The 17,100-nt window shown below is 34.0% G+C and overlaps 1 protein-coding gene and 1 pseudogene across 3 annotated transcripts in view; both read right to left on the bottom strand.

Annotated features, from left to right (window-relative positions):
* Nucleotides 1–17,100, bottom strand: part of LOC145301289 (uncharacterized) — a 539,758-nt gene that overhangs the window by 13,621 nt on the left and 509,037 nt on the right. The window contains exon 1 of one of the 3 annotated variants that reach the window (XM_080144563.1): nt 8,361–8,659. The exons of 1 other annotated variant lie outside the window; for it this stretch is intronic. The gene's annotated coding sequence lies outside the window, so the exon portion shown is untranslated. Of the gene's footprint in view, nt 1–7,600; nt 7,700–8,360; nt 8,660–17,100 lie in introns of those variants that run through there. One more of the 3 variants, XM_080144565.1, reaches the window with a different exon arrangement.
* Nucleotides 12,321–12,456, bottom strand: LOC145242937 (U2 spliceosomal RNA; annotated as a pseudogene).

Raw genomic sequence — 17,100 nt, 5'->3', positions numbered from 1 at the left:
AAAATCCAACTAGCATCGTCAGAAATCCCGTGTAGCGTCGGGTGTCCCAATTAGTAATATAAGTATATAGATTATAGTTAACATTTTTTATATAGAAATGGAAAGAAAAATATCAATTCAGAATTCTGACGATGCTAGTTGGATTTTTTCCTCTCTTTGAGGATTTTCCTCTAGCTGAAACAATTTGTTAACTCATTCTGGACTCACAGTAATAAATTTCCTATATATATATATATATATATATATATATATATATATATATATATATATATATATATATATATGCAGCATGACCCCGCCCTCAACACAATATACAACACGCTTCCACTCAGTGCAAGAAGACAGACCCCAAATCTACGGTCACTAATAACATCCACAAAAATACACAACACTTTCGCACCACAAGGAAACAAAACATGCAGCAAACCCAGGTGCGATAGTCCCAATGTAGTGTACATAATATATTGCACCAGATGCACAAAGGGTTACTACGTGGGGGAAACAGGCGAAAGAGTTCCGCTTACTATTCAACAACCACAAACAAACAATTAAGCACACAATAGCAATGCACTACACCCTCCAAGACCACAGCATAGACAACATGTAGGTACGGGCAAAAATGGGCGGACAAAATAGGGGACCTAGTTTTGAAAGCCGATTTTTCATAATTTTTTTGTAGGTTTCCGACTACTTTTTCATTGTATTTGAAAGATTAAAGATTAAACTTAATTTCCCAAAGAAAAAAATATTTGTACACATGAAAAAAAGTTATGAAAAATGTTTTCACTCCGAGCTACTCAATTCAGTTAAATTTTGAAGCTAAATAAATTCATTGTAAAAATCCTTTAAAAGATAAATATTAGTTTTCTGGGTCTATTTCAAAGATAATTAGTAAAGTCCTAAGATATTGAATTAAAAAAAAAACACATTGTTTGTGCAAAACATGCATTAATTAGCCCCAAAACCGAGTGATTTTGCCGTTCGCAAAACGCAACAAACTAAAATGTTGTATACACAGAATATATTTCAAGCGGTCAATAGACTGTGAACATGACGTCATGTAATTAAAAGGGAGGAAGGGGTGTGATATTTTCTTTTTCCCAGACGTGCATCCATACATTCCTATTCTGAACATTTGTATACATTTTTTCCATTTTTTAATTGAATTTTTTTCTATGTTCCTGTTTTTAAATTATTTTTTAAAAATTATTGTTCAATATTATATAAAAAATATGTTACGCCGAAAGTTTCACATTCTTGCGAGCAAGGAAATTATTAAAATCTTGCATATAAAATTATGCAAAATCTGTAATTTAAAAAAAAAAGTAGAAATATTTTTGCTATTATAATTTTTAGTGTGAAAATGTTAAATAAACAATGCTTACTTCAATGCTAATATCGGTAGTTTGAGAAATTCATTTTTCTTCGATTTATATCGAATTCATTAATACGGACTTTAGGGCTTTTTTCGTAATGTCCCTTGTAAAAATTATTTTATTTTATTTTTATTGTTACAAATTACGATGCTTTATATAAAAAAAGCAAAAATAAATTCTTGCGTTTATTATTTACTACTGAAAACCATAAGTTTAGTAAAGGTATTTTTTGTTTAAACAAAATAATACATTTCCACTCAGATATAAATGAAAATAATTAGTTTATTATATTCCACGATTATTATTTAATAAATACTAAAGATTTCATTAAAATTGGTTAATTTCCTGATTTTTGATGAATTTTTAAGTAAAGGGAGGGGTCAAAATGTTTATACATTTTGAGCATCGGCATTCATTTGCCCGTACCTAACATGAAATGCATACTTACAGCCTCCACTTTCGGACACAGAAAAAAGAAGACAATATGAAAAGAAACTCACCCTAAGACTTAATACACACATCTTCGGTCTCAATAAAGATTTGGGACTGCTAAATGAGTATTCTTTTCATAAAATCTAAACCAACCAAAGACATTTCCTCACAGGACACAGGGCAAAGTGAGTATGCACGGTGGAAGAACGGTTTAGTATTCCCCACTAGAATTTTTTTGTTTCCGTAAGGCCTTTTACTTCATTTTATTTTATTTTTTTAGCTTCCACATATTTTAATTTTCGACACATATTTAATTCCATTTTCCGAGCACGCATACAAATGCACAGGTGTAGAAAGGGAGGAGTTCCTCATTCCCCCTCACAAACCTATATACTATAGTACCCCTCTTTGAAGATATACGGTGATTGAGTTTATTATTATTATTATTATTATTATTACCATTATTTTTATTATTATTATTATAGTAGTAGTAGTAGTAGTACTACTACTACTACAATACTACTACTATTATTATTATTGTTGTTGTTGTTGTTGTTGTTCTTGTTTTTACTATTATTCAACTCCTCGTTTAAGCATTGCAATACATCTTTGAGTTTTATTTCCAACATTAAATGTTATTAACCTATGATTTCTCTAACCGGCATATCGAACTTCCAATTTTAGTGATGGCTTCTAATTTAAAAATAATGATTTTCCCCTAATCTGCCACTTTTTGTATGTATGTATGTATGTATGTATGTATGTATGTATGCATGTAGGAGTATATATGTGTATATAGGAGTGTGCATGTGTGTGAGAGAAGAAAGAAAAAGAACAGTCCGAATATTTCAATATGTTTGAACAAAAATAGGAAGAACTTAAGTAAATGATAATTAAAACAAAAAAGAATATTCTTTGTTCATTTAGTTATTTTATTTTATTTATTTATTTTTTAACATTATATGTGTGTATATATCAATTAACGAGAGACACTAGAATCTACAGTAAACGTATTAAATAAATAAATAAACGTGTGTGTGTATATGTGTGTGCGCGTGTGTGTAGGTGTCTGTGTGCGTGTAGACAATCCAGGCAACAGCGTGCCTTTAACCCCGTCTCACACCTAGAACCATAATAAATCTATAAGTCCAAACTTGTGGTAAGGAGATTCCACTTAGTATTCCACTTAGCTTATCACTTACATCTGCTTATCAATCTCCAGGTGTATATGTACGCACGTCTATAAACGTGTGTGTGTGTGTGTGCGTATCCTGTGTATGTATGGGTACGTGAAGAAGCATAAGTGGTAGTGCGTGGGTGTATATGCATGTACGTTCACATATACGAGGATGTTCGTGGGATACATGGGTGTCCAATTCAAGGTTTTATGAAAGACTTGGTTTTGAATAGAGGCCACACCAGTTGCTGACAATTCGAAGTCAAAAGTGTTGGAAGGGTCATATTCAAATAGATCTTACCCTTATTGGCTATACTCGTGCCCTCCTGCTGCTAACCCTGTCCGTCCTGCACTCATGGTTCTATCATTCACACGGAAGAAGATCGAAGGATCGGTCGAAAAGTGTGTGCTTTTGAAGAAAACATTCTTGTTTTTTTTCAAAAGACTTTTTGTATTCCTACACGTCAACACATAGGAAATAAATACAGAAAAGATATATTTTTCGTATTGATATTTTTATTCATACATATTTAAATATATACATATATAATCTTATGATGTTTTGATATCCGTTCTGACGATTTGGGGGACAATGGGTGCTTCAATACCAGTCATAATCAACGGCTGAACTATGGGTAGATCTTGAAGCAAAATAAGCATCTCTCTCACACACATATGCACGCGCGCACACACACACACACACACACACACAATCCCTGTTTCTCTCCCATTCTCTCTCTCTCTCTATATATATATATATATATAGAGAGAGAGAGAGAGAGAAAGATAGAGAGAGAGAGTGTGTTGTTTTGTAGGTAAAACGATCAGAATGCTCAATTTCTAAGGGAAATGCAATTGAGAACTCTATACAGGATTTTCCAAAAACTTTGACTTCATTTCGCAGATCAATAATTTTGGCAATTTTTGTTGAAATGACCTCAAATATTCACAGCTAATCAACTCTGATGTTCTCACTTCTATACTCCTCCCACACCTCTCATCATCCCTCACAGACGACTTGCCTTCCTTGACTCTCTTATGCCACTCAAAAACTGATGCTCGATTCATGCAAGATTGTCCTAAAGCATTTTGCAGCATTTCATACGTTTCTGTTGCATTTTTCCAAGTTTAAAACAAAATTTTATTGCATATCGTTTTTCTAAACTGTCCTTGCGCCCAGATTGCATTTTTTGAAATTCACGCGCTATGATAATCAGGCTTTAATATAGTGTATTCCAATTCCTGCTGTAGCTATTCATTTGAATCTGAAATCATAAAAATTGTCCAGTTATCTCATAAATATATAGCAATAACATACTAAATTTTCAAGAGTCTACGACAATTTTAAATGACTGTACAAAAAGTCTGGAAACTTACTGAAGGCACCTGGTGTATATTTCGGCTGAAGCGTTCTAAAATAATCAAGATAAGAATAGTTGTCCGAGCAGTGTGAATAATCAAAATCTTTCCCTTTTTTTTTCGATAATTATGTTACGTTTTAATTAAAGACAATAATCACCTGTATTTAAAGCATAACTTTTGTTTTAATCATAAAATGTAAACAAATTCTTGTTGAGCTGTCTCCATAAATAATAAAATTCTACCCAATCTATGCCATTAACGACTACTTGACTACAATCTAATATTCATTAACCCTCATCCTCGAGTGGCCTTCGGGCCTTGATAAGTCGTGACTCCCTTGAAAAAAAAAATAAACATGCGGTCTTTATTTAAAAGCTCCGCCGAATAATTCCTAGATTTTATTTTTAATAATTATTTTAAAAGCGCGAAGAGTTACAATGTGCTTTGTTTTGTGAACTATTTTCTCGCTTGGCATTTTTTTTTTTTTTTGGTTCTCATAAATTAATGTGACTATTCCCCAAAATAGCAATAATTGTGATTGTTTATTCGAGCACGGTTCGGTTCGATGTACAGATTTTAACAAATGATGACAATGACAAAAAAGTGTTTATTTATCGACAGGTCACATATTGTGGCAGAATGTGTGTGGGGTGGGTAACACTTATGCAACAAATATATATATATATATAAATACCAAAATGGATGAGTGTGTATACATGTCTTTTAATTGAAAAATGTTCTCTATTTAAAAAATATCTCATCAAATATCACGCATGTGTGTAACATGTCATTTGTAACATAGTAAAAAGTGCATAAAATAGATTTTAAATTGTTAATTAAAAAGAAAAATGGGCGCTTCTACACTATTGGGAAGAAATTTCGGAAATCCTAATATTGAATTTCACATGAAAACAATGGTATTTGAGTATTCATCGTATTTTTAAGATGATTATATCCAAAAATTACGAAAATCGATAAGATAGAAAATTATTTATTAAGGAAAATAAAAATAGAATTTGATGAAAACGTTGGTAAGACACAGGAGAGTTCAAAAGGGAGGTAATTTTTCGTTTTGATTTAAACAAGACGGCGGCAATGTTTTTACTTGCTAACACGATTAAAGTTGTTTTGTTTAATAATTCAGTAATATTCAGGTAATTTTAACTGCATAGTTTGGAAGTTGCAATTGTAACTTATTAGAATTGTCAAAAATATCAATTGAAACCATTTTTTAGATCTGAAAATTTATCGACTAACAAATCTTGTCCCACTTGAGTAGAAGCACCAAAAAATGTGATGAATAAATGAATAAGTTTTAAAATCTTCCTCCACCAGAAGGAAATTATAAAGGTAGAATAACCAGTATACAATATTTGATATGTATTTACATCTAATAAGTTTATAAATAGATTAAAACTATTAACCTAACAATTAGTTATAAGTGTTAAACAATTTGATTCAAGTAATAATTTTATGACTAATCTATATCGGATTAATTACATTTTATTTTTTAATCCTATGAAAAATCCTTAAATTACACTAGTAGATCCACCAGAATGCATTCCGGTTACTTCGTAAACATATGAGCCATTTTAATATTTTGTTAATAGTTTTTTAAAAATTTCTTTAAAATTATTTTTCGTAATCATAACTTCTCTACACCACTTCGCTTTATTAGAAATTGGAAAACAAAGACATTTTAATAGATATATATAAAAAAAATTAATCAATCATGCAGATTAACTTATATAAAAAAAACTAATTTCTTCATTTATAGTCGCTTATTATTCACAATGAATTGAGATTCGATGTTAGAGTTTTATTGCTCCCAAACAACTCATTTTTACTTAAAACAACTTCAGTAAGAAAAAAAAAAACAACAACAACAACATTAAAAAGGAGTAAATTATAGAAATATAATCGCACATGAGAAACACGCAAAAATAAGTCGATCTGGAAAGGATATGGCCGATATAAATAAAGGGAGCTAACTCTCAGTCTTACCTTTTTTATTATTATTTTTTATTTATTTATTTTTTTTGTTTATTTACCTCCCCACGAGGGCCAAGTTAGACACAATGCTAGTTTTTAATGTAGGGGTAAACCAGCTCCCCAGAAAGGGGCACTCTGTTAGTAACAAAAATAAAAAGTGTATCAGTCATGAAGGATGTCTCCTCCATTAACCGAGACCAAAAAGGTAATATTTTCTAGTAAGGAAAAAAGTTAGGAAGTTGCAATAATCTGTAGAAACAAAGAAAAGCGTTATTTTAACCTTGATTTTTATTAATTTTTCATCATAAACTTTTGAGTTATTTCTTTCTTCATTTTAATCGGCCATATCTACTTTCTAACCGTTTGGTTTAAACGATTAAACTTGCCAAAAGGTGTTGTTGTTGTTATTATTATTATTATTATTATTATTATTATTATTATTATTATGATCATCATCATTATTATTATTCACTCACTAGGCGTTTTCACACAAGCTATCATCCAAGAATCCTCTTTGAGAACAACTTATGATGCTCCCTGGAGTTCGAGTGTCAAGTCTCCCCTGATTTCCAGTACTCTCCACCTCTATTGATACCATTTGTAAATTAATTTGCATTGTTGCAACAAGCGTTTACCGTTGATTTATCGTTGGTAGCGACCATTGGTCTTCACTGGAATTTGAGCGACAATAAGCCTCCACAAGGTTCGTCCTCTTCGCACTCAACCAGTGAAGAAGGCCTGGCTATTATTATTATTATTATTATTATTATTATTATTATTATTATTATTATTGGGCCGTGCTATTTTGGGGGTATGAATTTTAAGTAAAGTTCAATTTTTACGTATTTTTTAATTTAATTGTAAACTCTTCCCTCCCCATATTAAGAATGGGTTTCTAAATAATAACGTCATTATTTCTGCACTATCCGTATTCTACATAGGTACCCCCATTTACTGTAAATAATTCCCTACGAATCACTAAGAAATTCCAGAAAAAAACAAGGTGCTGTCATTTTTTATATAAATTTACATCAATTTACAAGATATAACTTGGACTACACTGTTTGTATAAGTCGATTTCTCGAACAAAGCAACCATATATCTTGTCAGAATGAGCCACGCCGAAAGTCGAAGAAGTTTCTAATATCAGCTCCATACTTTTCCCTCCTCCCCCACCCCCATCTGGGTTTGTATTCTGCTACATTCCCTTACATCAGCTCTTCTTCACCCCATGCGATTCTTCAGCTACTCACCCACTCACCGATTTTCAAACTATCGACTGTTGATCTTCTTTTTGTCCTTACAAACCTTACCAGCCACTCATTTAACCAGGTCGAATCGAACAATGGCGGCGCAGTTAATGAATCGTTAGCAAAGATAGATCATTAGATTGCGCGCGTCTATTCTTGGACGAAAGGCTAAAAGAAAAAAAGCAAGTCGCTTCTTCAAGTTACCGATATTCTTTAGCATTAGTAATGGTGGAAGCAGTAGACACGTTGTTTACTAAAGGAGAAAACCGAAAGAGAAGGAGAGACTGTGTCTGCTGGTTGCTGGTATGCTCGTCGAAAAGGTTAATTGGGGGAGGGTGCGATTGCATACTCTGTGGAATTGGTAAGCTTCTCGGCTAAAGACAGTACTAAGTAGTCGGCGTTTCTTTCTACTCTCAGAGAAAACTTCTACTTCTTCGCATTAGATTCTAAAAGCAAAAACAAATTATGCTTTTCTATTTAGTTAAAGCTTTCTTCTCTAGCCGGTTTTGTGATGTGTTGGTTTACTTTTTAATAAATTGTAATATTAGAATTTATTGAATAATTTAGTTTTGCTAATCAGTTCTTTGTGTATCTCTCTTCGTTTTTATCGCAAGTTTCGTTTCGTTTCCCTTTTCATCCGAAAACATGGCACAGATCTTCAAACGTATTTTACGTAATTTCGAGCTATTGTTTGGTAAGGATTTTTTCGAGTTACATGGAAGATTAAAAGAAGATGCGAAAACACAAACTTTTAAGAATTAAAAATCCTACCTCAAATGTTCATTCCCGGTTGGAGTGAATTTGTCTTCGAAAAGAAGAAAATATTTCAAATAAAAGTGCAACGCCACAAAAAATTCTTGCTTCGTCTACCTGCCGAAATGGATGAGAAGGGGGACTATTTTTAGTTACTCGTCAGTAAAGTGCCGACTAAATTTCGTTCGTTTCACGGAAATTACCGAATAGCATTGTTGATGAGATTAATAAATTAAAAAAATCATCATAAACAAAAAAAAAGCACTAGAACAAATGGTTAATTCATATAAATTTAACAAAAATTCGAAATTAAGCTGTCGTCCGTCCGTGGATTTTTCTACGCCTGCAACATTTAAAAATGGCACTTCAGAAATCTATATGAATAACCCCCTCATCTACCCACAAAGGTAAATACAGACATCTAACAATTCAAAAATATACATATATACATAAATAGAATACGAAAATTCTTTTTTTGTTTTTATTGTTGTTTTTTAATAAAAATTTGCCTGTTATTTTTAATTACATTTTAAATGCGGTAATAAAAAAAAAACGTTTAAAGACTTTATATGCAATCATTTCTAATTTTTGTTCTTTAACCTAAAATTAAAGAAATCTAGTATGTAACCTAACGAGTAACAGCGTCCGTTAATCAGTTCTAAATGGCAGTCTTCTGTTACATCGTTATTACCTGTGATGATAACATAGAACTTCTACTTGTTGATGGCTGGCAGAATAAGAACAATCTACCTCTGTCGATTAAATAAAGGGTCTAGCTCGAAGTTTCGTAGAGAGTTCCGTGTTCGGCATAAATATTACCAAGTTCTAAAGGATGTACGTGGAGCTTGTCGGATGTTACATAACCTGAAACGTTGTGAATGTAGAAATTTGAAATGAAGATAGTCCAAATAATAGAAACTAACGGGACCTGTGGAAATTCCACGGCGGACTCATTCATATATTGATGTTGGCATTCTGTGGATGTTCAGCGTGAATGGAGACGCCTGATATTATTGTAGCGTTTTTATTAAAAATGCAAAAGTATTTTTCTAAGCTAGCTTTCTAGCGTAGCTCGGTCGTAAAGTACGCTTAAATATGATATTTTAATTCTTTCAGATTTCGTATATATTATTACAGAGTTAATGCTCTATCGATTTTTATTTATTATAAAGTTGTGATTTCAAAAATAAAAAAAAAATCCATATGACTTGGGTGTATCAGCTTGAATCAAAACCGAAACCAAAACTTATGAAATATATATATATATATATATATATATATATATATATATATATATATACTCAAGTTATCTGTCTCTCTCTCTCTCTCTCTCTCTCTCTCTCTATATATATATATATATATATATATATATATATATATATAACTTGAGTTCCTTCAGCTATAATCGAAATCGAAACCAAAACGTATGAAGAATTCTTCGTAAAATTATTTATAAGAATATAGATGACTTAAGTGTCATCAGCTATATTCGAAGCCGAAATAAAAACTTATGAAGAATTCTTCGTAAAATTATTTTATTGTAAGAAATAGAAGTCCATAACAATTAAACGACAGCCGCTCGCAAAATAAATAACACACGCGCTATTTTATATTAATATATAAATAACATAAGAAAGCACGTCGTTAAAAAAGGGAACGAAATAAAACACGGTGAAAGAATGAAAGCGATTGAATTGATTTTTGATCTATGTCTGCGGATAAAGTACGATTACAAACCTAAAAGAAAATGTACCGAACTTGAAATTGTTTTTTTAACACATAAAACATACATAACTTAATTATTTTCATTCTGACATCAATACCAGCAGAATAATCCGACGTTGTATGATATAAAACACATTACTTGTGATGAAAAAACCCTCCAATGATTTTAAATATGACCGATGTAAAATAATTGTGCAAGACAAACGTGAAATAAATCTGTTCATAATATTCTACAAGAAAAATAACCTCGTCATTAACGAATAAAAATCATTTTTTTTTTTAATTTTGAAAAAAAAAACTGTTATGAGTTGACGGCTTAGATATCGAACGACACTTTTTAAAATTCCACTAGAGTTAATGTTAACCCATGTTCAAAATTGAGTTCTCTAAAGTATTTTTGTTGTCTAACCTTTAAAATTTTGAAATTTGTGTATTGTATTGGTTTATTTTTTATGTTTCTATTGTTGTATGGAACATGAATTCTTGAAGTTTCGTATGTGTGATTTAAATAAAACTTGACAGATTTGTATAATTCGGAGAGAAGAAACAACGCATGTTGCCATCGGGTACTTATTGAAGTGGTCTTTAAAATTTTTTTTTTTTTTTTTTTCTTTTTTACAAAGGCATCACCACATTATCAAGGCCCAGAGGCCACTCAAGGATAAGGGTTAAAGAGTGTACAGTAGAAGTTGGTCAATATAGTAATCATTAGTAATGAAAATTTGGTAAATTTGATAACTTATATGGAACGGCTCATCAAGAACTTATTTACTTTAGACTTGAACACAACCATATTGTAGTCAGCCGGAAAGCAGGAAAACGGAAGACAATTCCACAGGCGTGCAGTTCTAAGAAAGAAGCTTTGTTCATGGAATCTACGTTTAGGTTTAGGCACAGATAAAGAGTGGGGGAAATTATTGATAGTGTTTACAACTAGACGAGTGTTTCTTGTGAAAGTTTGGCGAGGGGGGACCATAGATTGAAGCTCAGTTGAACACTTTCCATGAAAATAACGATACATCAGAGACAAACTCGCAACATCTCTTCTGTGAGATAGAGGTTGCAAGGAGGAGAAAAGGACATCTCCTACGAGGCTACGAAGTCTATTTTGAACTCTATCAAGGCAGGACAAGTCCTTTCTAGCAGCTCCTGCCCAGATGTGGCAACAGTATTCCATCCTTGGACGTACCTGGCTCTTATATAGATAGAGAATAGCATCAGCAGTGAGATATCTACTGGATCGATAGAAAGATCCCACCATTTTTCCAGCGGCCTTGGCAACAGATTTGATATACGTGTTCCATTTAAGATCAGGAGTAATGGTCAAGCCCAGAAGCTTGTCAAAACTTGAGGCCTCCTGAAGACGAGAGCCATTCATTTCAATTGATGACAAATGTGGATTAGAATGTTGATGATGTAAAGAGAGAAGCTTGGTTTTAGATGCATTAAAAGTAACCAGCCACTCCTTTCCCCATTTAAATACTTGACACCGTTTCTCTTCTATTCTGTTTTTAAGACGAGACAAGCGTATTTCTACAGACCTCTTCTGATCTTTTAATAGGAATTTTTGAAGAAACACTCATAAAATGTAACTTTCTCTCAGAGGAATTAAAACTAAATGCAAGTAAGAAAAATACTAAACCCCAAAAGATGGTTGAATTGTTGTTTATACATTTCTGACTACTGTGGAGGCATATTCTATATTACAACTGTTACAACAGACAACAAAGCACGTCATAAATAATACTATACAACACCTATCGGCCATTTACGTAGCGAAAGAGCGTTCACTGTATTCTAAAGGATTTCTTGGCACTGAGATCCTCCTCAAGAAATGAAGGGGCTATGTTACAGAATAGGTTGAGTTATATCAACCGCAGGGGAGACAACTGCGCACAACTCTAACTGTGGCATTTGATTGAATATATGCTCATTTCAATTCATTGTGTTCAACATTTTTTTATACTAAGCTAGGCCGATAGCCATTAGTCGCGTGCTCTCGTGTAATGAATGAATGCGTGAATGTAGGATTGACATGAAATTCTTAAAGATAAACTAAACTGACAGAAAAATGAGATGAAATGACTTAAATAAATAAAAAGTAAATGACTTAAAATGACTTTAATGAACTTAAGGATGAATTGAATGACCTTCAGAATGACTTGAATCCTTCAAAAATAACTGGAATCCTTCAAAAACAACTTGAATGATCTTGAGAATGAATTGAACGGCTTTAAAACTGACTGGTTGTAAAGTGGGTGATCATTTTACATAAAATTAATACAGGAAAGTGATCCCCCACTTATATCACAAAGTTACAACCATAAGTACAGCATATAGTAAGAACAGATAGTACACTTTGATCTTGGCCAAAAGGCCAAGAAATGGGGTATTTATTTGCTCCCCCACTGAGCAAATTAGGCACAAGGCCGATTTTTAATGCGAGGAGTAAAGGGGAAATGGGGACCAACTCCCCGGGGAGTAGGGGAGCTGGAGAGTGACAATTGGTATGAAGGGTTGGTATTAATTTGCACTCCACAGAGTAAATTAGGCACAAGGCCAATTTTTAATGTGAGCAGTGGAGGGGAAATGGGGACCAACTCCCCGGGGAGTAGGGGAGCTGGATATTCACAATTGGTACAAAGGGTTTCCCCTACATTGACCAAGGTTTTATATGTGGGGTTGGTATTTATTTGCCCCCCCCACTGAGCAAATTAGGCACAAGGCCGATTTTTAATGTGAGGAGTTAAGGGGAAATGAGAACCAGCTCCTCGGGGAGTAGGTTATCTGGATAGTGACAATTGGTATGAAGGGTTTCTCCTACATTGACCAAGGTCTTATATGTGGGGTTGGTATTTATTTGCTCACCCACCGAGCAAATTATGCACAAGGCCGATTTTTAATGTGAGGAGTGAAGGAGAAATGTGTAGCAATCTCCCCGGGGAGTAGGGGAGCTAGATAGAGGCAATTGGTATGAAGGGTTGTCCCTACATTGAACAAGATCTTATATGTGGGATTGCCCCCACACATGTTCTTAGCTGGCAGTATCTGCCGGAATAGTTACTACACTTTTTTCTTGGCCAAAAGGCCAAGAAAAAGGTATTTATTTGCTCTCCAACGGAGCAAATTAGGCACAAGGCCGATTTTTAAAGTGAGGAGTGAAGGGGAAATGGGGACCCACACCCTGGGGAGTAGGGGAGCGTGATAGTGACAGTTGGTATGGAGGGTTGGCCCTACATTGACCAAGGTCTTATATGTGGGGTTGGTATTTATTTGCTTCCCCACTCAGCAAATTAAGCACAAGTCCGTTTTTTGATGTGGAGAGAGAGGGAGGGGTGGGAAAAGGGTACCAGCTCCTGACGGGTGGGAAGTGGGAGCTGGATAGTGACAACTGGTAAGAAGAGTTGCCCCTACATTGACTAAGGTCTTATATGTGGGGTTGGTACTTATTTACTCCCCACCGAGCAAATTAGGCACAAGGTCGATTTTTAATGTGAGTAGTAAAGAGGAAATATGCAAAAAAAACTCCCCGGGGAGTAGGGGAGCTGGATAGTGACAATTGGTATGAAGGGTGCCCCTACATTGACCAAAGTCTTATATGTAGGGTCGTCCCCATATATGGTCTTTGCTTGCAGTATCTGCCGGAACAGGGTGTTTATTTGCTCCCCCACCGAGCAAATTAGGCACAAGGCCGATTTTTAATGTGAGGAGTGAAGGGGGAAATGGGGACCAACTCCCCGGGGAGTAGAGGAGCTGGATAGTGACAATTGGTATGAAGGGTTGCCCCTACATTGACCAAGGTCTTATATGTGGCGTTGCCCCCACATATGGTCTTTGCTTGCAGTATCTGCCGGAACAGATACTACACTTTGATCTTGGCCAAAAAGGACAAGAAAAGAGTATTTATTTGCTCCCCCACCGAGCAAATTAGGCACAAGGCCGATTTTTAATATGAGGAGTGAAGGGGGAATGGGGATCAACTCCCCGGGGATTAGGGGAGCTGGAGAGTAACAATTGGTATGAAGGGTTACCCCTACATTGACCAAGGTCTTATATGTGGGGTCGCCCCCACATATGGTCTTTAATTGCAGTATCTCCCGGACAGATACTACACTTTTATCTTGGCCAAAGGGCCAAGAAAAGCTTCAAAAGGCTTAAAGAAAGCTGAAAAAGCTAAGAACAGCATCTATTAACAACATATCTTTGATCTTAACCAAAAAGGCCAGGCACAAAAGTGTTATGGACAAACCGATAGACCGACAGAACGACCGACCGATCGATGGACCGACGGAGTGACTTGTAGAGTCGCTTGCACGCAACTTAAAATTTACTCTGTCTCTAAATTTTCCTACATGAGAGCGCAACTAAAAATGTAAATATCTGATATTCACAATATTCGTTATAGAACGAGTCTAATGCTTTCTGTTTTGTTTCAGATCATGCTCTCCATCAGCATTCAAGATATCGACACGGATTCAATAATTGCATTGGAATTTTTTGGCAAGAAATACCGCATTATTTCGGTTGTGGGTGATCACTTATTTAAAAGCCAGGATCTCTGTATTTAAAGAGTCGCGCGATTGAACACCTGATGCCCATTTTGTTGTCAATGGTCACCAGTTTGCCTCGCCAACACGTCAGTATTTGTCGCATAACCATTTAATTATTTAATATTTATTCAATTTAAAACCAGTTTAATCAAGATTGCCAAACTGCACGTGTTACTTAATCGCCAACAATGTTTTCTTGTTATGCATTTTTCTAAACAATTGATTGTTGGTATGTAGCTGAAACAAAAAGCCACTAACGTACTTTCAAATAATAAGTATGTAATTAATTACACAAAACATCTCTTAAAGCATGTTTTAAAAGATTATTATTATTAGATTTATTCGAGCCTAAAGCTGATAATTGAGTTACAATTAAGTATAATCGTTGGTAATCATACCGCTCTTGTGGAAAAAAGGCGGAAAGCACAAGACCAAAATAAGCAAATTTATTTTAAGTGCATCGCTTAACATATAACACGTTTCGTTAGACAATATTTAAGCATGTAACTTCTCTAAGACTGGCGAGAAACTTCTCTTCATTAATAACCTCATCTGAAATCATGTCCGTTTATAGCATCTCAGTCCATCGAAGCAATCAATAATGCAGTTCTCACGCTCATTCGCTTCCACTCAAATCCCGGGTTAGTACCTCTGGTGTTAGTTGATGTGGCCTCGTCAACTTTTCCACGCATTCTCCGGGGCGCCAGCGTTGAGGAAGTTTCCACTCCCCAATGAAGAGTGGAGGCATTTAATCGTCGCTGTTTACTGGACCATACCTTTTCCACGTTGTGTTAATTCATCAAGAAGCTCAGACCGGATTGATTATAGAGTTAGTCGTACACTGACCTGAGTTTGGGTTCCAACTTCGATTCGTTTACTTCACAATACATTTCGTTGCTAATGATTTTTGACGGACGGGGTGAAAAATATTTTTATCGTCTGGGAGTAGAAAAGGGAACTCGCTTGGAGTGAGCAGACAAGAGTAATTTCTCTAACTTGAGAAATCGAGTTCTGAATTTGAATTTTAAACTTAAAAACTGATAAAATTCGCACTTGTCGCACCTTATATAACGTGGCAAAATAATTTGTCTTTGTCCATCCAAGTTTTAATTGGTTTACCCAATAAACAATTTCATTGATTACTTACTTCCCGGAGTCCGCCACTCATACGGATTTTCTATTATTAATCACATCTTTTTCGATAAACTAACAAATGGTGAAAAGGTCAGACGTTGATCGTGCTGGCTGACTGTTATTATGTGAGAGGTGGCATGTAAAGTACATAAGTAAACCAAGACATAGGAATGAATTAAACAAATAAAGAGGTTTTAAGTGGGGAAATAATCACTATGTAATAAGTGTAATTCCCTCGCCGTCCTTTTATTTGTGAGTAATTTATGCCGATATAAATGAACTGTTCTGACGAGAGAACCGTATGAAATCTAGGCTTATTCAATGAATTCAAATTATCTGTCAAAGTTGACGCCAACGAAGAGAAAATAACTATTTTCTTTCTTTTTTTTTTAAGAATTAGGTTTGATATCAACGTGTATTTAGTAAGCTTACAAATTTTGTAAAAGATCGCAAACTTTTCATTTTATGAAGGGTTTTATTGTTGCAATAGAACTGCATACAATTGCATGTCTTTTAAATCAGCAGAACGAAAGGTCAACGTCCATGGTTGATAAAATGTAGAAGATAATTTTCTCTTTTTTGCTCTCAAGCTAATTACGTGAATAGATCAAAGGGTGAAAGGACCAGAATGGAACGATGGTGGAACCGAATTGAAGAGAGAAAATTATCTTTTCATTCGAATAATAAAATTTAGAATGAACTGAAAATGAAAACATTTCACAATTGGAGTGAAATTGAAAGAGATAAAAACAACTTATAAAACGAGAAATTCTAAGCGAATCGAATGTTAAGCTATTTAACAAAAACTGATGCAAAAGGAACATCAATCTTAAATCCTCAACTGCAAGCTTTCATTTCTCAAAGAACGAATTCCATTAAGAAATGTTGCTGAAATGGCACAAAATTGCATATAAACAATGACCCTTTAAAAATATTGACTAGTTTCCATGTCTCCATTTACATATATTGGTTGAGATAAAGATATAGTTTGAACGATCAAAACAATCCATTCGGTTTTTTTTGTTGTTGTTTTGTGTGGTTATATATATATATATATATATATATATATATATATATATATATATATATATATAAATATATATATTTGCAAACGGAACGTAAAAAGGAGTTTATGAGACAAAACAATTTTTAAAATTAGTTGTGAACTACGAATTTATACAACTAGTCAATTTTTTTACTTAATACACTTTTATTTAATTTAGATAACTATTTCTTTTATTACTTCATTTAATGATAATATATCAATTTGGAGAAGTATGCAGTTTTCAAAGCGACGGCTGTTGTTGCATATTCGACAGCAACAATTACATGTCAAGTTTCTAATTTAT

The sequence above is a fragment of the Euprymna scolopes genome, chromosome 2 (genome assembly GCF_053919585.1).
Source record: "Euprymna scolopes isolate OS-2025 chromosome 2, ASM5391958v1, whole genome shotgun sequence".
Taxonomy (NCBI): domain Eukaryota; kingdom Metazoa; phylum Mollusca; class Cephalopoda; order Sepiida; family Sepiolidae; genus Euprymna; species Euprymna scolopes.
This window is presented reverse-complemented; position numbering and strand designations above follow the sequence as displayed.